General features: G+C 42.0%; 1 protein-coding gene and 1 long non-coding RNA gene across 2 annotated transcripts in view; one reads left to right on the top strand and one right to left on the bottom strand.

The window, feature by feature from the left end:
- The window catches only part of ASB5 (ankyrin repeat and SOCS box containing 5), an 81049-nt gene that overhangs the window by 50458 nt on the left and 8529 nt on the right, over window positions 1-22062 (bottom strand). The gene's annotated exons all lie outside the window — the stretch shown is intronic.
- Window positions 3805-5822, top strand: LOC123847360 (uncharacterized). Its single transcript, XR_006791531.3, has 4 exons — window positions 3805-3951; window positions 4830-5000; window positions 5332-5415; window positions 5607-5822. It is a non-coding gene; the product is annotated as an uncharacterized LOC123847360 (long non-coding RNA).

Below are 22062 nucleotides of genomic sequence, written 5' to 3'. Positions count from 1 at the left end.
GACTTTCCATTCTCAGTATAAAATGCCCCCCCCACCCCCCCGCCTCTCTGCTCCGAATTTCAAAACCCAGACACTGAGATTCATATAAAGATGATTTCCTTTCTCGGCATCTACTTATCATGAACACTTTGAAGACTGTGTATGGGGTTCCAGTTGTTAATGTCAACAATTTTCATACTATCGGGTAAAATTCAGTCCATCACTTCAAGCCTTTAAAGTGGCCTATTTGTAGACCAGGAGCTAAATCATCAAATAGTCCATGACTGGATGGTCTTAATGACTAACTCATCAATTGACCAATTATGTTGCTTTCACTGTTGTCAGAAAAAAATTTTTTTTCTTATAAATGGATAGACTGGAAACCCACAGAATAATAATTTTAGACTGTTCATTCATCTTTTTTTTTTTTTTTAAAGATTTTATTTATTTATTTGACAGAGAGAGACACAGCGAGAGAGGGAATACAAGCAGGGGGAACAGGAGAGGGAGAAGCAGGCTTCCCGCGGAGCAGGGAGCCCGATGTGGGGCTCGATCCCAGGACCCTGGGATCATGACCTGAGCCGAAGGCAGACGCTTAACGACTGAGCCACCCAGGTGCCCCTAGACTGTTCATTCATCTTGTGAACACTTATTTATTTTTGTGAACCTTTTTAAAAAAATTATTTACTTATTTATTTATTTTTTTGTGAACAGTTTTTAAGCACTCACCAGTGGTCAGATATTTTACTGGATGCTGGTGAGACAAAGAATGTAATGTCCCTGCCACAAGGAACCATAGTCTAGAGGAGGAAACAGATACCAGATAAATACAGGTAAGGAGAGAGTGCCATGGGAGCACAAAGAGGAAGGTCCTAATCCTCCTTGGGAAGGGTCAGAAAAGACTTCTGGAAGGAGGTGGCCTATTCAGAGAATTATCAAACAAGCACGAGTGTTTTATATAGTCTGTCCGAATCCAAGCAAAACAATGTACTTTTTAGGCCTGTAGTCTTTAACCCTAGTTTGATTTAATTTGTGAATGAATGCAAATGTCTATAAGGGCATCCTTAGGCAAGCAATATATTTATATACATTTAGGCAAGCTCTATATTTATTTTTTTATTTAAATTCCATTAGCCAACATACAGTACATCATTAGTTTCAGATGTAGTGTTCAGTAATTCATCCGTTGCATATGACACCCAGTGCTCATCATATCACGTGCCCTCCTTAAGGTCCATCACTTGGTTACCCCATCCCTTTCCCCTCCCCTCCAGCAACCCTCAGTTTGTTTCCTAGAGTTAAGAGTCTCTCATGATTTTTCTTCCTCTCTGATGACTTCCCATTCAGTTTTCTCTCCCTTCCCCTATGATCCTCTGCGCTGTTTCTTAAATTCCACATATGAGTGAAACCATATGATAATTGTCTTTCTCTATTTGACTTATTTCATTCAGCATAATCTCCTCCAGTTCCATCCGTGTCGATGTAAATGGTGAGTATTCATCCTTTCTGATGGCTGAGTATATATATATACCACAACTTCTTTATCCATTCATCTGTTGATGGACATCTTAGCTCTTTCCATCGTTTGGCCTTTGTGGACATTGGGGTGCACGTGCCCCTTCGGATCACTACATTTGTATCTTTGGGGTAAATACTTAGTAGTATAATTGCTGGGTCGTGGGGTAGCTCTATTTTTAACTTCTTGAGGAAACTCCATACTGTTTTCCAGAGAGGCTGCACCAGCTTAGGCAAGCTATATTTTTAAAAGAGAAATAAAGCAAATTGTTAAGAAGAAATTTATAAAGACAATATTTTCGCACTTAAGTCAAAAATAAAATGCCAAGATAAAAAATGGCATATTATACAGGGAGCTTATTCATATGGTTTTATGACCAGGTTTGGAGTCTGTTCATTATGTATTGCTTCCCCATCCTTCTGAGAGGCTCCGAAATAATAAATATTAACATAGACTTTAGAAAATAGAAGTGGCTCCCTATGATAAAGGAGCATATCGCTGATTGGACCTGCTGGTAAGTGTTGCATGCTTATCTGCCTTGGTAAATGCTTTTTATGCTGTTCATCTTATCTGATTGGAGCGATTTACATGAAACATTCCTAAGACAAAGGAGACATGGATGTAAAAATAAATATGTCCAGTGAAGCAGACTTCTTTCCCCAGTGACTGCGTGGCTCCCAGAAAAATATAAATTAGGTCAGTATATTAGAAGGAGATTCCCGAGCTCTCCCTGAAGATGGCCAGTAGGATGGTTTTCACAGGCTGAGCACTAGACCGTGTGAGTGGCCATTACCCAGACTGGGAGTATGCACTTTGGGAATCAGTGACAGTGAACCTCGAGGTATTGGAGAGAAAGGCATGAGCCGTTTTTCTCTCTCACTGGTGGTGAGTCATGACATGACGGTCCCCTCCCCGTTAGTCTTCCCTCTGGCAAGGGCACCAGGCGTGAGTGCACCCTGGGGGCCCGTCCGCAGACAGCTGCGCCGTCACAATGCTCTGAGTCACTGCCCTGAACACTTCAGCATCCAAGTAAAACCCGCCTAAGTGCACGGCTAGGGTTTCACTCCTTCCTCTTTACCAGTAAGTGCTATTATAAATTATTACCTCCACCTCAGCTAATCAGGGGCCTGGATACTTTCGGGTTGAGGAATACATTTATTTCCATAAGGCTGCTATCACTGGGGCACTGAGTTTCAAGTCCTGTGGTTTTACCAGGAGAAAATCACTCCTGCCCGATATTTAGGATTTGATGTCAAGATGCCAGGTTTTATTTGAAGGAATTCCTTTATCTTTACCTCTGTTTTCTGTGTTGGTATACACTCTCCTTTGGCAACGCTTACCATCTCTAATTACCACTAAAAATTAAGGCTAAATAAAATAACTCACAGTAAATGAAGTCATTAAATAGAAACTAGATGTTGTATTTTTCACATTATGGACCCTTGTAAATAACACCAGGAATAACTTTATTAGTACTTAAAAGACTCATGAAAAGTACTGTGAGCCTATTTTCCTTGGCATTTTCTTAAAAAACAAAATATCGATGAGTAAACTTAAGTGATTTACTGAGATAAATACTTTTATTATTGACCATGTTGAGATGATGTGGTACGGGAATTTGGTTGGTTAGCGAGTACATCCCAACTGTCTTAATCTTGTTAGTTTCAGTCAATCAGTCAAACCAAAATTGAGCTCAACGATTGTGCTTCTAGAATGGATGATACGAGAGACATTAAAAACACAGGAAGAAATGATTCATTGAGAGTCCAGTATATGCTATATATTTTATATAAATCTTCTCGTTTACTCTCTTATTCCCTCTCAGCTTGACTATTATTGTTATTTACATTTTAAAGATGAAGAATGTTGGCTTCAGAGAGCTTTGGTGAGCTACACACATTCTTTATGAGGAACAGCACTGTTTGAACACAGATCTGACTTCAAAATATGTGCACAAGTCACCACTCATATTTTCTGTTTTTAAGCCTTTCCAGTCTGAACGAGCAAATGTGATTTATGCACACAGAGACTGAGACAGAGTCACACAGATTCACACATACAGTGAAGGGATCAGTCTAAGGCTGTATTTTATCAGGAGCCTGAATTAGTACCTGAACTGGTGGGGCAGGGTACATGTGTTCTGATGATTAAAGGAAACAGAATCTTGTGAGCTCAACAAATGGGAATAAAGGAAATGGGAGTATGTCATGACTGGGCTAACACTTGAGGATTATTCACAGCGAAGAGTTGGTGACGGGCTCCCATAAAAACAACACAGAAGCAGCAGAGAGGGGGCCTAAGGAGGAGGGTAGCGGAGAGTGAGTACATCAGAAACACTGAGTGTTCAAAACAGGGTCAAATGACTGAGTAGGAATGAAAAGAATGAGGATTGGAAGAAGGATATCAGGTCTGGCCAGAAAGGGTCACGGTGACTTTCAACTCAGTATTTTAATAAGGTAATGGGCTGGGGATGGGGATGTCAGCGATGAGGCGTAATCCTTAAAGCAGCTTCCAAAGGCAAAAAGGCTCCTTGGCTTCCTCTTTTTTTTCCCCCAAAGATTTTATTTATTTATTTGAGAGAGAGAATGAGATAGAGAGCATGAGAGGGGGGAGGGTCAGAGAGAGAAGCAGACTCCCTGCTGATCAGGAAGCCCAACGTGGGACTCGATCCCGGGACTCCAGGATCATGACCTGAGCCGAAGGCAATTGCTTAACCAACTGAGCCACCCAGGCGCCCTCCTTGGCTTCCTCTTGTCATCACCTTTCTAGGCACTGGCTCTGCTCATCTCCACCACCTAGGTGTCTGAGGAGAGTCCCCTCCATGGGCAGTCCCTGGGCCGCCCAACCTGTCTCCTGTCTAAGTTCTTGCACCATCCCATTACCACCTCAGGGAATGACATGAATTGGTATTTTTTTGGCATGTTTCAGAGACTTAATTTTGTGTCATGCAGATGTTGAATATGATGATGACTTTCACATGTGGCCAGATTACCCTTTAAGTCCTCATAGAACAGTCTCATTTCCAGAGATTATGGGGCTTAACCTCTTTTGACTTAGCTTCACTACTGATGCAAGTTATTAGACTGAAAATGTCAATGGGACATAAAAAGAGAAAGCCTCTTCCGAGTGCTTTCCAGTTGATCAACTTTAGCCTAAATATTTTTACGTAAAGGAAACACAGTCATCTCATACATAGGAATTTGAAATAAACATAGCAGTGTTTACACTTTACGTTGAAATCCTTAAAGGGAGTTGGTAACTGAATTTAGCTTTATCTCCGTTCAGTAGATTCTGTAGATTCTATTTAATTGGTTTGTCTTCACTTACCCAAAAGCTGTACTCAGGGAAAGAGATACTTGACAAAGGTGAGCCAAAGCACAGTGGCATAACTTCTTATAGAGACCTTGACATTGTGATGTAATGTTTCTGTCATCGATAACTACTGTAGTCACCGCAGCACCAATGATTCCGGCTTCTACTGGACATCTTTAATTATTGATGAAGGGTAAGTTCTCATAGACATCATAATCATCGTAATAATGACTATACTGGTAGTTGGGAATAGTTTGGTTGAGACCTATTATATTCTGTTTCACTGTACTACGTGGGAGTAAATACTTGCTTTCTTTCGGCCTCTATAGCCATACTTCCAGTATAACGGAACAAAAGAGGAGTTTCTGCTAGTGTTATGATAATCCACAAAAAAACCCCACATGTTATTCCTCAACTTATCATTGACTTAGATTTCACTGTGCTCTTTGGGGGAAAATCGGAACAGCCTCTATCCTAAAAATTGAGCCACGCTAAATGTCGTATATGTGGTCATCTCTCCCTAGGGGTTCCCTGAGGTGAAACAGATCGTCATGGATGTGTGGCCTCGGAAAACTTCACCGAAAGCTGGTTTCTCTACATATCTGAAGGTTTGAAGAGGAGATGCTATTTTTAAATTAACATACACTTATTGATAGCTACTACGTGCCAACCACCATTCTAGATATTTTATCTATTCCGATGGAGTTTTTGTTTTGTTGTTTATTTGTTTGTTGTTTCATTTTTTGGTAAACCTGGCATTTCTTTTTTTTTTTTTTTATTAAACCTGGCATTTCTTTAGAGGATCAGTCCACGCACTTGATATCCTGGCTCTAGAAAACAACACTTGACCAAACTAAGCCAACGAAAGGTATTTCAGGGACTTCTGCTGGAATTTTGGGAGAGACGCTCTAACTCAGCAGAAGTCAAGATAGCAAGATCTAAGTCTTAAAGTGCTAGGAGCTATCCTCGTCGGGAAGGAAAGGAATCAAACCAGCGCAAAGGAAAGCAGAGTCAAGCTTTGGAGACGTAGTATGGTGGCACCTTCATTTGAATATATACCTGAATCCAGGTGCACAGAAGCCGCTGAATCTGACAGTAATCGAAATAATAAATTTGTTGTTGTTAATTAAGCCAATATGCATTGAGGTTTGTCTCTCTTTTAGAGAAAAAGTCCTGATGAATTTGTTTCCTGGAGTCATTATAAAGAATAATGAGAGGGTTGCTGGGGTGGCTCAGTTGGCTAAGCGTCTGACTCTCGGTTTTGGCTCAGGTCATGATCTCTGGGTCGTGGGATCGAGCCCCGCATCTGGCTCCCCACTGAGATGGGAGTCTGCTTCTCTCTCTCTCTCAAATAAATAAATAAATAAACAAATCTTTAAAAAATAAAGAATGATGAGGTGTAGGTATCATTATCCCTTTTGTGCATCAGATGAAGACACAGAAACTTAAGGTAGGTAATTTGCACAAGATGATAGCTCTTAAAGTGCAGGTGCGGGGATTCCCACACTGTTCTTCTTGCTACAGTTCTGCTCACGTCATTGTTCACAGGTTAGAGGTGAAACATTCATATTGTCTCACTGTCCTCCCACTCTATCCCACCCTTTGATTTACAGCACACATTGTGCCATGTTGGGGTTAGAAATAGTCTTTGGCTAAATACTTGTGTATTTCCAATGGAATATTATGCAGCCTTCAAAAGGAATGAGATCTTGCCATTTGCAACGACGTGGATGGAACTGGAGGGTATTATGTTGAGCGAAATAAGTCAAAAAGAGAAAGACATGTATTATATGACCTCACTGATATGAGGAATTCTTAATCGCAGGAAACAAACTGAGGGTTGCTGGAGTGGTAGGGGGTGGGAGGGATGGGGTGACTGGGTGATAGACACTGGGGAGGGTATGTGCTCTGGTAAGCGCTGTGAATTGTGCAAGACTGTTGAATCTCAGATCTGTACCTCTGAAACAAATAATGCAATATATGTTAAGGAAAAAAAAAAGAAGAAGAAGAAGGTAGCGAGAGGGGAAGAATGAAGCGGGGGAAATCGGAGGGGTAGAGGAACCATGAGAGACGATGGACTCTGAAAAACAAACTGAGGGTTCTAGAGGGGAGGGGGGTGGGAGGATGGGTTAGCCTGGTGATGCGTATTAAAGAGGGCATGTTCCGCATGGAGCACTGGGTGTTATGCACAAACAATGAATCATGGAACACTTCATCTAAAACTAATGATGTAATGTATGGGGATTAACATAAGAATAAAAAAAAATACTTGTGTATTTCACTGAGTTAAAGCTAATGGGCCCCACCAGCATCTTTGGTATTAAGATTGTGTTCTAGCCATCTCATTTTAACAAACCACCTATTTTCAAGACTGGTTAAAAAGAAGCCTTTCCCTGTGGCATTGTTTTGAAATTCCAAAGGGTGGGGCCACATTAGAAGTGAAACGATGTACCAGTGTTGTTTCAGCCATTTCCAGCCAATTTCACCAGCTTTTATACGTATACACTTGTAGAAATTAATAACTGTCGTTTCTTCAAAGAGGTAAAACGTATCGCTTTCCCTGGGATGTGGTCAACTGGCTAATAAAATTGGAGTCTGTAAATGATCTGTTTAGGATCCTAAGATTATACTTTCTTTGACAGCATAGGTACTGCCTTATATGATCTCTTTTCAAATCTGTTTTTTGCCTGCAATTATGAGTCCCATTATTAAAGCATCTATCTCACATGTTGTGGGGCTTAAATGCAATAATGCATAGCACTTCGTGCTGCATGAAAAGAGCTCAGCAAATATTATCTGTATTGTAATGATTTCTATTATTTTGCTATTTAAGTTATTTAAATTAGAATTCATTGCGTCAGAGGCACTGAAATTTTGTTGTGTGCTTGTTTAACTAAATGTCCAACTTCCAGTGGTACTATACTTTCTGCCAACAATAGATGTGTACTCATACAAAAGAAATCAGACTCCCACCGGTGTTAGAAAATGTGCCCATTTCTACAGCCGGTATTCACAACCAATGTTAGATACAAAATAAATGATATAATTTTGTTTCAAGAGATGAAGGACAACTATAACTTCTTAGGATATTGATTCATCACAAATATTTTATAATACTTCATATATTTTCCCCGGTCCATAACAAAGGTATTCTGCAGTTTTGGACACACAGTGGGGGAAAGCAGGTACTTCGAGTCTCAGAAATAAAGCTGATCTCACATTGGGATTCATGGTTCCTGGGTTAAGAAACTAAGGTATTGGAAATGTAAAAATCTTCCCTGAATAGGTAATGGATGGCAATGATAATAAGAACGGTAATGGCAAAATGTATTTTGTTATATATTCTTATGACCCTAAACTGGTCTGTGAACAAACTGAAGTTGTACAAGAAACGGAAGGAAGACAGTGGAAGCTGTATGGCCATCAAAGAGGCTGGACATTTAGTCTGATGAGCATCTGGCAGCTGACATTATGTATGTCCCAGGATAGACTGGATAAGGTGGTGCAGAGTGCTAGGGCGAGGTCTATAGAAGACCCAGTTGTTCTAGTTATGAGCTGTCAAATTTGGGCGAGTTCCTTAACCCTCTGAACCCTGTCTCTTACCTGTAAAATGGGGTAATAAATCCTTCATGGGCTTGTAAAGGTGTATAAGAATTTTAATTTGCTTTTAAAGACAACACCTCAACTTATGAACCTCTGATTTCATTGCCCTTTCTAAAATAATAAACGAGCTTGCCCTCCAGTAATAACTGCAGTTCACCACTGCTAAATGTCTGCAATCTCCTTCTCTGATTTGCAAGTCAAGAAAAGGCTCTTTCATTCAACATCTACCTCTTGGGTGCGTGCACTGTGCACCAGGCTCTGCTGGGCGCTGGAATACAAAGCTGGACAAGGGAGATGAGGTCCTTGCTCTCACATGTTAAGCCCAACACCAGCTGACTCAGTCGGGGCTTGGAACAGACGAACCATCCAGTTTTTCACAATAGATTTTCTCGAAATTACGCAACTGGTTTTGCTCTTTTCTTTGGTGCCCAGAATGTAAAATCATCAAAAAGTCAAGAGAAGCCTTCATTTGAACACCAGAGCTTTTTTTATTCCTTCCTTGTCTTTCTCACCATTCTCAAGCTTCAGTTTTTTCCTAACAAGTACTTTTGGGCTTCATTTTCCATGGTAACTGCCTCCGAGCTTGGCCTGGTGAAGCTTTCTACCTAGTGTGCTTTGGCGAGCTCCCCCACCTGGCCTTAGACGGCAATGTCACCAAAGGCAGTAGTGGGCTCTGTAAATATTTTACAAAGATAAACAAAGATGAATATGTCTAACACTGAGGTCCATGAAACCAAGGTAAGATTTTTCTTCATACGTATCTAGCACTCACTCAAAATAAGGGAGCACAAAAAGATGGATTAATATGAATGAAAACCAGCACAGACAACAAAACGACAGACCCATAGATATTTGGAGAGTGAAGTTTTCCAGAAACGTAGTATGTGTCAAGTATTATAATAAGCTGATAAAAGATGGAAGCCAAACTTCAAATTCTCAACAAGAAACTGGAATCTTTAAAAAAGATATCACAAGCTGGGTGGCTCAGTTAGTAAGCATCTGCCCTCGGCTCAGGTCATGATCCCGGGGTCCTGGGATCCAGCCCTGCATCCCATCCGGCTCCCTGCTTAGCAGGGAGCCTGCTTCTCCCTCTCCCTCTGCTGCTCCCCATGCTTGTGCTCTCTCTCTCTCTGTCAAATGAATACATAAAATCCTTAAAAAAAAAGGGAAAAAAAGGCTATCACAGATTTAAGAGCAAAATATAAAAAAAAAAATAACATGTCTTGGAACTAAAAAACACAACTCCTGAAATTAATAACTCAATGTATGGGTGTACCAAGAGATTAGATATAACCAAAAGAAAGTTTGTACATTGGAAGATAAGTCAGAACAAACCATCCAGGGTGAAAGAGGCAGAAGAAAGAACAAGAGGAATAGAAAATCTAACATACATTTAATCAAGGTGTGAGAGAGGAAAGAGAGAATGGTCAGAAGCAAAATTTGGAAAGATAAGGGCTAAGAATATCCCCAAACTAATAAAAGACATCAATCCACAAATTCAAGAAGCTCAATGACTCCTGAGCAGGCTAATAAAAAAAAAAAAAAAAAAAAAAAGTCCCCTCAAGAACTATGAAGGATCTAAGATAGTATTTTATTTGCAATGTAGTAAGTTAGCCTGCCATAGTTTCTTGGCTGCTCACAGAACACATGAGCCTTCTGGGTCAAAGGCTTTCTTTCCTGTCAGAGGACTTTATTATTCATGGCACAGAAAGTAGCAAGAATCGAGTGTTTGCATCAATTCCTCTTGCCTCCAAGGCCCTCACGGCCAACACGGAGGGCCCAGGAGTATTCCACACACACAGTGGAGTTGTGTCACAGCTGAGGAACTCCAAGCTTTAGGAGTCCAAATCTTTTGTAATGGTCAGTAAGCTGGCCTAAACTATGCCCTGGAGGGAGACCATTATCATTTTACAAACCTGCTCTCTGCTCCAGAGAAAGACATTGATCTCTATTTCCCAAGGCTATGTACTGTACAAACATCCTTGAAAGGACAGTCTAGGGAAAAAAAGCAGTAAGTGCCTCTACTTAGAAGAAGAGCACAGACTCAAGAGACCCATGGAGAATTACGAGCCAACATCTTCACCCTTCATTTCTGTACCATCCTGGCTTCTGGCTGATTTTCCCATGAGTATGTCACTCTGTCAGCCACTGTGACTAATTTGAAGACTCAACAGAAGCTTGGACAGAGGCTGGGACCAAATCCATCCAATTTGTCTCATACAAAGTGAAAATAAGGCTACTATTTACCAGACTCTAAGCAGCGGGATGAGGAAAATCTTGCAGCACTGACGTCAACCATTCCCTCCAGAGTCCTGGACCCAACCAGCTGAACAACTCCCATAAGCCATTGGTGCCTGTCTTCTTGTGCCAAGGTAGTTTTATCGATCACTTTAGCTAAAGGGAGGGACAAATTTTGAACCATCTTTTCTCAATGCAATATTCTCATTGTCTTCCAGTAGACTCCCCAATATGGTTACAGGGATGGTGATCAAATTGTGCTTAGAACCACATGAATGGAGGCACCAGATCCAGCCACGCATTAAGCTGAGAGTGCCTTCAACAGTTTGGGAAAGCTACGACAGGCCATTTTTATTTCTGAGGAACGCTCTGGGGGCGGATCTGGAGGGCAAAAATTAAACCTCTGTGGGCCTTGTAGTGGCGACGTGGCAAGCAGATGCCCCAACCAGACGTCCTTATCCTCGTGATCTAGGATCATGCCTACCCCAACAAATGAAATGTATCCGGGTGGCTCAACTAGGACTGTTTGAATACCCAACAACCCCCTTCGGCTGGGCTGCCACCAGACGAGAGTACTAACCGAGCTCGATGGGCTTATTAGGGGGAAAAGAAGATGCATTACGCCTGGGAATGCTCAGGGCAGAATCCCAAACTTTCAAATTGTGTCTATATAACTACCCACTCCTTTTATTCTGATTATTATCCAGGAAGCAGATGGGGGAGGCGACAGCCACGTTCAGTGATCAGTCTGCCTAATCCAGGTGTGTGGATCAGGAAGAAGCCTGAAAGGTAAGGCCAGAATTTCCTGTTTAGTTTATTTTTGAGGAAGCCATTCCAATAGGATCAGATGCCGGTGGATGGTAGGGAGCACAGAAGCTTCATCAAATACGTTGTCCGTCTATCGTTGAGTAGTTTTTGTGAGAGAAAGCACACCATTGAGAGACTGAAAGTGATCCAGAAAGCCGAACACATGGCGCAGATTAGTTTTAAGAGCCACAGTGGTTAGCTGATTGGACTGGAGAACCAGAAAGGATCATAAACAGAAGGAAGTTATCAGTGATGAGGCACCACTGATAACCAGGAGAGGGTCCAAGTCCCCAAGTAGTCAGTGTGCCAGGAGATGGGGGGGGGCATGCAGCCTCCCCGCCTGGGGGACAGACGAGTCAGCCTCAGACAGGAGTCACATGTCTGATGCAGTGTTAACTCTGCAGAAAACCCAGAATCCTTCACTTTTGCCCAGTATGTCCATGTGTTGCCATGGTCAGTGCCATGATGGATCCAGGCAACAATGCTTGGAAACCAGGCGTGTGGGTTCAGTCAGCAGCTTGGGTAGGTCTCATCAGAATGAGCCCTTACCACGGGCATCCACATGAGTGACCCAGATGGTTCGTTTAGTAACACGGTTTGATTCCATAGTTTGTGGCCTCGAAGAGGAGCGTCAAATTCACCAGTATGCAGTTTTCCAAGTGGCGGACCAAACAGGCATTGACAATCATAAAAAATCGAATGAGGCTCGTCAAGGGGAGTACTGGCCAGAACTATGAGAATGGGGTTGAATTCCCCCACTGAGTGGAGAGACCACATCCGTTTTCAGGTCTGCTTTATGGGCACTGAGGCCGAAGAGGTGCAGTGGCCCAATGAACGCCGTCTGGTTTCCGCTTCACCAGACCCGACGGTTCAGGCCTTTAGTTCATTATGAAATCGGACTGCAGCTATCCACACGTATGACTCTGCTAACGTAATGATCCCCTCCACCCCCCACAAAAGGACCGTGTAATTTCATTTATAGAAAGTTCATAGAAAGGCAAAACTGACCATTGTTTTTAGGGATACAGACTTAGGTGGTAAGAGGATAATGAAGAATAGCTAGGCAGTGTTTACCAGGCTGGGAGTTCTCTGTGGGGGCAGGACGGGTACATGGGACGAGGGCAATGTCCTATTCCTTGGACCTGGGTTACCACTTTATGATCACTGGTTAAGATAGACATTTATTTTGTGCAATTTTCAATATGCTATTGAATTGTTTACGTTTTAAAAAGGGAATAAATCCATTAGCATGTTGACGTAAAGGACTTGGAATCCAAAATTACACTCATTTGCTCTTGTGACTTACCAGTTCGAAGTACAGAAAAAAAAAAAAAAAGCCAACAACAAAACTCTCAAGCTAAATTAAGATCCAAACATGATTTTACTAACTTCTCATTCTGCTCAGCCTAGTCGGAGGAGTTGTCAGGAACTGGGTGCAGCCAGAGTTCCCGCAACATCCCCACCCCAGATCCTCACTTGGAATACTTGCGGGGCATCAAAAGGCCTTTCAGCTCAATGCCAACTCTCTGACGTTTCTGACATTATCAAAAAGTTCAAAGAGATAGTAGGGCCTGTAAGATCATCAACAGTCTTAGCAGTATACCGAACAAATGCAGAAAACAAACCAATTCCCTGCTCCTGGCAATTATCCCAGGAAAAATTACTTTTCTAGAACCCTGTATTACCATTGCCAAAAGCCATGGCAGAAACTCCATTGTTTTTGAGCATAGGAGAGTAGATAAAAAAAAAAAAAAATCCGGGTTTTATCTTCACCAGATTGCCTATCGAAAGATGCCACTGTATAGCATCCACAGCTGTGAACTTAGAAGAAATTTCTCAGCAAGAGCCTAATTAGGCTACTGTGAACTTAGGAACTTATGGAAGGAAAAGCCCACCCGTACATACACTCTCCTCTCTCAGAGAGGGATATTTGTGACACTGAAGTCTTTCTACAAAGATTCGAAATGTGCAATGGAGGCAGTTCCAGTCACCAGGACCTATCTGGGACTTTCCTTCCTATCTAGTAAAACATGGTAATGTCCGTTTCCCTGTGAGCCTCACATTTCTGGCTGGCTGTGAGCTCTCTAGGGTAATTGGGGCTCTCCCGTAAGCAGATATTTTCCATCTTGTGCCTCGGAGGATGCTGCCACTGTCTTTTCCTGTGGAATTGCTACCGTTTAAGAAATTTGTATCTCAGAGAAGGTGTTAATCAAATTCTCTACATTTGTTCCAAACTGGAAAATCACCCTAAACTAAAAGCTACTTTGGGGATTTTTAATGCCTGTTCCCTGAGAGGCCTAGGGAGTTCGATATACATTTCCCCAGATACTTGGGGCATCTGGGTGGCTCAGGTGGTTAAGTGACCGACTCTTGGTTTCAGCTCAGGTCTCATGGGTCGTGAAATGGAACCCCGAGTCTGGCTCTGTGTTCAGTGGAGGGTCTCCTTGAGGTTCTCTCTCTCCTTCTCCCTCTGCCCCCGTTCACGCTCTCTCTCTAAAATATATAAATCAATCTTTTAAAAAATTGCTTCAGATACTCTCTTTTCTCCACTTTGATTTCTACCATGTGACTTTGAAGTTTATCTGTTGATTCTTTGAGTATTTTTACATTTGATCCCATAGATAAGCCACATGAATTCAAGATTATTGTTCTGCAGTCCAGCTTACACTTAAATGTAGAATTTGGGGCATCCCTGAAGAAAGGGGAACCCTCTTACACTGTTGGTGGGAATGCAAACTGGTGCAGCAACTCTGGAAAACAGTATGGAGGTTCCTCAAAAAGTAAAAAATGGAACCACCCTATGATCCAGCAATTGCACCTCTAGGAATTTACCCAAAGGACAAAAAAAAAAAAAAATACAGATTTGAAGAGATACATGCACCACGATGTTTATAGCAGCATTACCTACAATAGTCAAATTATGGAAAGAGCCCAAATGTCCATCATCTGATGAATGGATAAAGAAGATGTGGTACACACACACACACACACACACACACAATGGAATATTACTGAGCCATAAAAAAAGAATGAAATCTTGCCATTTGCAATGATGTGGATGGAGCTACAGAGCGTTATGCTAAGTGAAATAAGTCAATCAGGGAAAGACAAATACCATATGATTTCACTCACTCATATGTAGAATTTAAGAAATAAAGCAAATGAACGGGGGTGGGGGAAGAGAAGAAAACCAAGAAACGGACCCTTAACTGTGGAGAACAAACTGATGGTCACCAGAGGGGAGGTAGGATGGGTGAAAGAGGTGATGGGGTGAAGGAGGGCACTTGTGAGCAGCGCTGTTGTAAGGAAGTGTTGAATCACTCAATTCTACACCTGAAACAAGTATTACATTGTATGTTAACTAGTGGACTATAAGTGAAAACTTGACAAAGAAAAACAATTGGGCACATCCCACTTTTAATTCTGGAACCTTTGTGGGAACAAAGCAATCAGTTACCCTGCATTCTAAACGCAACTGATACATTCTGCCTTCTATGATCTAATAGGTCTGTATACAGTAAGATGTATTTCTCCCTGATGAATCCTCCTTGCAGCTCTTGTCATGACAGCATCCCATGGGGCCCCACCCTCTGCAGATGTACCCCCAGGGCGAGCTGTAGCAGCCCCTCCCCTGAGATATACCTTTGCTGCTGTCTTGGTGACTTTGCTTCAGAGAGATGCTCTCCAAGAGCCGTTTGCTTAGAGCCTTGCACACGTGCAGTTCTCCCTTTGTCAGGCGTGGCCACTCATCCACGGACAGAACAGAGAGGCCATAAGCTGCACGCACCCATCAGGGTAACAGTTCCACAGCCAATCTAACTTAGGTCAGAGCGGTAAAAGCTAACTACACCACTGTAGATGTCTGACCAGTTTAATACAAGCTCCCATGGTCCATCAAGCCGGGCTGCATCATGCCCTTTGTGTGCCCTGGGCACTTCTTTGCCTTCAGAGACCCCTTACAAAATAAGGAAAAATATTTTAAAATATCAAAAATTATATTTTATGACGGCATTGGTATAAAGACTAATACAAGGTGGATTATATCTATTTATTTTGTTCAGATTTTAAAAGAAATGGAAACATTTTCAGGGGTCCCTAAAAGTATCCTGGCTTTAGGCATTATGCCTACTGTGTCTACAGGGTAAATTGACCCTGACAACAGGTGCACCCTCCACACATGAATGTTGAAACCCCAAGCCCAGACTTTGATGACTCCATGTTAGGTTTTATTCCTTATAACTTATTTCTCTGTGATTCTGGCCAACGAAACCAATGATGAAGTCCTGAGGGGGTCCAATAATTAACACCTTTATCCTTCCCAAGGGAAGAAGACAAATAGCAATGAAGCTGGGGTCAAAATATCACTGTTATTATCAATAAAGTCTAGGTTGCAGAATACTATCCATTTGACTCTTATATTTACTGTAAGAACTGGGAACATTTATCTACCCAGGTACTGGCAATTCTGGACTGAAGTAGACTGCTCCACGAGGCAGGGAAGAGCTTGCTCCTGGAGGAACAGCAGAGAATGCCTCCTTCTGGTTAGAAGCTAGTTCCTAAGAGGTAGAACATAGAATGGAGGTGAACATGTCCAGATTCTTCTCCCACACTTGACAATCAGATTAGTCACTCAGTGCAGGGATGGGAAAGAGGGGAAGTCAACAAAGCATTCAGGGGAGGGATCACTTGAGTCCCTACACCTAGGAAAAAGCATCAGGAGAAGTATTCCCTTCCAAAGAGTCAATGTTAAATATTAAGAATATTTAGGAGTTCTCAAAGGATTGGCAGAATAGGAGAGAAATTATGCTCGATTTTTTTTTAACTTTTTAAGCATATTCTACAAGAGAGGACTGAAGCAAAAGCTTTATGTGTCTCAATAAGCCAGTAATAGTTCTTAAAATGGTTATGCCTAAGTCCTCTGAAATAAAGGTAGTTAAAAATACTTGAGGCATTTTGTTTTTCAATAATCACTGGGAATACAGTGATGAACACAACAGTTCTTTGCCCTCATGGAATCTATGTTCTTATAGCTTAAAATAAAAGGCATTCATTGGGCGCCTGGGTGGCTCAGTCATTAAGCGTCTGCCTTCAGCTCAGGTCATGATCTCAGGGTCCTGGGATCGAGTCCCACATCGGGCTCCCTGCTCAGCGGGAAGCCTGCTTCTCCCTCTCCCACTCCCCCTGCTTGTGTTCCCTCTCTTGCTGTCTCTCTCTCTGTTGAAAAATAAATAAAATCTTAAAAAAATAAAATAAAATAAAAGGCATTCACTAGGCTCAAACACTAAAAAAAAAAAAAAGCCCAAATTTTGATCCATAGTTTCTTAAGAGTAAATAAAAAATAAATGTTATTTGAAGAAGGTCGAGAAGAGTCGCCTTTCAGTTCTTGAGACTACCATGATAAATTAAAAAAAATGATATTGATTAGTGATGAGTCATAAAGACTATGGTCAGTTGCTGACCCATTTTTCTCTTCCACATCTGTGTGTAGATATAAAAAATACAACCTCATAAATCGACAGCAGAGAATTACCATAGTCAGGTCACACTGTCAGACAGGGAGAGACTTTATTCGATAGTTAAATTGTACTGAGCACTAATTAATTAAATACCCCATAACATTCTACTTTAGGAACTGTTTTATATATGAAGTCTTGAGGCTTTTTCCTTCCTTAGTTTTCTCCCATGATAATCCACTTTATCAATTAATGTCCAGCTGGGCCAAGATGCATTTAGTTTCAGTGGAGTGTTGATTTGTTTCATCGATAAATGTCTGGCGACATGTGCTAATCAGATTTATGTTATAGGCCTTGTATAATTGTGTGAGGTGAACTTGTAAGGTAATTATCATTTAAATTTCCTTCAACCAGGTACGCTTTCCAGTAACAACACACCTACGTATCAAGCTCTGTTTTTAATCACTTCTTTCATCTTTCTCAGTCTTGCCCTTGAACAACTCATTAGTAGGGATAGCTCCATCATTAATTTAGTTATTGTTATTATAATTAATGGTAACAATATTGTGCATTTCTAGTAAGACAAACACTGTAATAATTCTTATACTTGTAACAATTACTTTAAAGTTGCTTTGATACATTATTAGTGTTAATTATTGCTGCAATGTCCCTGAAATACATGTCCTACAATTGTCAGTACACATGTAAACACACACACACACACACACACACGGACTTGGTGGATGATAACTTGGAAAAGATTCTTGCCACAAATTCCTTAAACTCAATGGAGATATATGAAGAAATAATGCCACAAGCTCTATTTTCTAGCAATCATGCTAGAAATGCTAAATGCTAAAAATCATTGTCCCAATCCAGCTTTGAGGCAAAATTAGGCATTCTTGGAGTAATTTTGCAAATGTATTACAAAAGCAGGTTTTATTTTCCCTGTTGGAATGATTCTCAGCTATCAATGGATTTTCTCAAGTTCCTTATTTATTTCCATAAATACATGGATCATACCCCAGTGATGGGCTACGCCAAGTAGGCCCACTTTTGCCACACGATGGCTTCTCATTAATAATTTTCTCTAATGCGCCCGGAGGTGTCCTTCATAAGGTGACCTTCCAGAGATGAAAATGTAATTTCATCACAAAAGGGAAAGCTGCTGCAGACATATTAGATTCCACAGACGTTTTCTTGTGGACCTTGTCTCCTTACCCTGTAAGACCACAGCTGAGTTGGAATCCACACTGCCCTGCGCCATCCCCTTTGGACTGAACCTGAACATGTGACTTGCTTTGGTCGGTGATATGTGAGCACATGTATGTCACTTCCAGGAAGAAGCCTGTGGTGTCTGTGCACAATTCACCACGCTCCCTCTTTCTTGCCTCAGCAAATAAGGGGAGCAAGAAAAGAAGGTTCGTGCAGCCTGGGACCTTGAATGAAGACAGTGTAGAACGGAGCCTCCCACCTCCCCAGCAGGGACAAGTCGAGGCAGCCGTACAAATCCTTTGCATTTTTAAGTCACTGAAGTTTTAAAATTGTTAAAAGGCCCAAATTTTGATCCATAGTTTCCTAGGAAAAAGCATCAGGAGAAGTATTCCCTTCCAAAGGGAATTGAGCCTGTCTGACTGGGACGCAATTAGATCAGTCTGAGCGAGGCGATCACGAAGCTTCCCTAATGCGAAAACGTGCTGAAGATTTACATTCATTCACTGATTCCATAAAAATGTATTAAGTGCCTGCCACGTGGCAGCCCTAGGTTACATATTAGCAAGACCCGCGCGAGCAAAACAGCTTTCGCTTTGGTCATGGAGCTTAGCTTCTCGTGGAGAAGCCAAACAATAATAATTTAAAAGACAAAGACAGTGATGAGAGCAACGTGGGGAATCAATGCAGCGCTGTGACAGAACCTAACAGCGGTGACCCACAATTAGGGCAGCGAGGGGACACCTTCTGGAGAAAGTGACAGAGGCGGAGAGCCGAAGAGAGCGAGCGAGCGAGAGCTGGGCACGTCGCGAGGCTCCCAGGCCCAGGAGAGAAGGCTTTTCCTTCCCAGGGCCTGTGCTGGGCTGAGACGACACGGACGCGCTGGGCCGGGGACCGTCAGCCGTGATGCGCCGCCCAGATCCGCCTTCGGAACAGAGTGGCTCCTCTCTAGCTGCAGGGGCTGCCTGCCGACTGCCCTCAGCGCCTGTCTCCCCAGAATCGCCCGGGGGCCTCCCGACTCCGCCTCCCGCAGGCCAGGCTCTGGCTCGGAGCCTTCTTCTTGAGGACCCCAAGCTGCGGCCTCTCCGCAGGTACATGGGGTTTGATTCTCAGTTCAACGCAAAGCGTCGACCTGAAAAGTAAACGGGCCGGTTGGAGGAACAAAGGCGCGGCACGGCGTTCTCGGAGGAAAACGGGGGAATCGGGAAGGCTGTTAGGACCTGGAAGTCCACTGGAGTGAACGGGCAGGTCGGGGGGGGGCTGCTCCCTGGCGGAGCTGATGCCAAGTCAGGGGCTCGAGGGCAGCACCCCTCCCTCCTGCTGAAGGAGCGGACCAGCAGCGACGTGCAAGGTCAAGTCGGTGTTAAGGTCAAGCTCGCCCCTTCTGTTGGGGCTGCGATGGACGCCGAGGGACAGCGCGTGAGAGCGCCCCCTGCCGAGACGTCCCGACTGCATTCCAGGGAGGTTTCCCGAGCCTGGTCTCCGCACAAGCGATTGAGAGGCTTTAATAGAAGCAAGGGAGGATAATTTTAGCGGGTGTGTGTAGAATCAGAGAGCGCAAGAGTAGACTCGGAGGGCAGTAAGGGGGCTGCTATAGTCCAGGTGGGGTGGGGATGGCCCGAACGAGGGTAATGGAAGTAAAACTGAGAGAAGTGCACGCACACCGTATACCTTGAGGGGTACCACTGAGAGAGCTTGGGGATTACTCGGATAATGAGAGGAAGGAAGGCATCGAAGAATAACACCAGAGAGATGGTGCAACTAAAGTTTGGATGTGCAGTGCCAGAAAATTGGGGCACCAGAATTCAACACTGCCTTGTGAAGCATGGATACAGCTGTGTCTAAAAAAAAAAAAAAAAAAAGTACTGAGAAAAGACTCCAGGGTTAAACATATTGTGAGATATTTGGGCTTCATCTTAGAAAATTATCCCCATAGAAATATGTAATCAGTGTACATTTAAAAACATGGCCACGGATTATGATTTCCCTATTCTAGTTCAGTGTATCACATGGTATTTGCTTAATAAATTATTGGCAATTAGTTGCCATCTGGCACTTTTAAGCTGAGCTTAAATACTGTAAAGCGAATTACCAAAAAGTGAGAAAACATGCTTCATGTTCATTATAATGTACCGGGATAGGTTCAGAAGTCAATAATGGCTTGATATTCCAGGAAAAAAAGACTTGTACTGATAAGTCTAATGCCACAAAATGGCATTTTAAATAGGAATTATATGAGGCTAGCGTTTGTGAATGGCTAGAATAAAAGAAAGTGAAATTTAAATAAAACAGAAAGAACTGTCAAGGGAGCAGCTACCTTACCTGACCTCAGACCTATGCTGTTTCTACGGTGATCTAGAAGGTACCACTGCCATCAGCGACCGCCCAAACTACCCTAACGATGCTGTGATTTCCAGAAGCAGCTTCACTCACCCTCAACCTCAGGGACACCCATGCCTGCAAGTATGAAGGTCAGTTCTGTTTTTTCCTGTCATCAATCAAATCAGAGGTTCATCAAGCTCAATCTGACTGGTGAAATCTAAGTCACACATCAGTACCCTGGCAACAAGCTGTGCTGGGAAATGTGGTTTCTTGGATCCTGCACTGGGGAGGCTGAATGCACAGTGTGGACAACTATCTCCATATGGAGAGAGCACTGACAAAAATTTAGGTAGACATGACTGACAGATGTCTACCATAGTTAACATTACAAAATCTTCACTCAAGATTAAGCTCTATTGAGTCCCTCATCAAATGTACTCAGTTTTTCACTGAATAGTAAATACTGACCACCACCGTAATAAAAAAAATTAGGAACCAAAGAATTGCGGATGCTCGATTTAGAATGTTACCTATGAAAAATGATTATTTGAGAATCTGCACTGGTATCTTCAGTAATGCATCAGCTGTTAACCTGCCTTTTGGCAAAGTCACATATTAGAAAGTTATTTTCTCTCAATAAAAGTATAATTGATCATTCAAACTCACTAGAGTGGGTCTCTGCTCAAGAGATTTATTTATAGTGTGTCAGATCTAAACATGACTGATAGTCTAATGAAATCCTTCTTTTCTAATTCCACTGGTCTTCAAATAATTTACTTCTAGACCAATCAGGCATGACTGGTGATGAATCTTTGCATGGGACATGTTTGGGCACCACCCTCAGTAGGCAAGCTTGGTATGCTGGTGCTATTAGAATCTTCTACTTTCTTTGCTTTTAGAGTTCTCTGTGCATAGGAATTTGCAGAAGTAGCCTGACTGGCATCAGTCATTCTAGTATCTTCCAAAGCAGTTTTTGGGAAACGATCTACTACATACAGTTTCTGGTAGGAGGCTCTATGTGAATCCTTTTAGTAGTAATGGGGAATTTGCCTGCTATTGGCAGCTTTCTTTCTAACAGGTTCTCTTCTTTGTTACCAAACATTATTGTTTTAGGTAGTAATAAAGCAGATAATGAACAAGTCTTCATTAAAGCAAGTCTTCTATAGAGACAAAATCCCTCTGGCAAAACAACAATCAGATATTAAGAAAACACAATGAAAACATCAAACCAGTGTTTCATGGCCAATAAAACAGACTCCTACTCCTTAACATGGTTGGCTTAACCAAAAAATTATGGTGTTTTGTTTTGACCAGTCTAATAATATACAATTTTATTTAAGAATAATAATTCTGTTAGCTTACATTTACAAAGAGAGATATATTTCATTTGGATATATATATTATGTATTATATATATTAATATGTTATATGTATTATAACCATGTTATATACATACATAAAATCGTTTCCAAATAATTTAAAAATACATTATCTTACTTAATTCTCATAACGCATTGACTGAACAAAGCATTATGTGGGCTGAATGTAGACTACAAATGAAAATGACAGTTTAGTTATTCTTATACTGCATTATCTAGAAAGTTCCCTTCAATCATTTGC

The sequence above is a fragment of the Mirounga angustirostris genome, unplaced genomic scaffold, assembly GCF_029215605.1.
Source record: "Mirounga angustirostris isolate CCGP_5_RB_7025 unplaced genomic scaffold, mMirAng1.0.hap1 SCAF_2, whole genome shotgun sequence".
Taxonomy (NCBI): domain Eukaryota; kingdom Metazoa; phylum Chordata; class Mammalia; order Carnivora; family Phocidae; genus Mirounga; species Mirounga angustirostris.
This window is presented reverse-complemented; position numbering and strand designations above follow the sequence as displayed.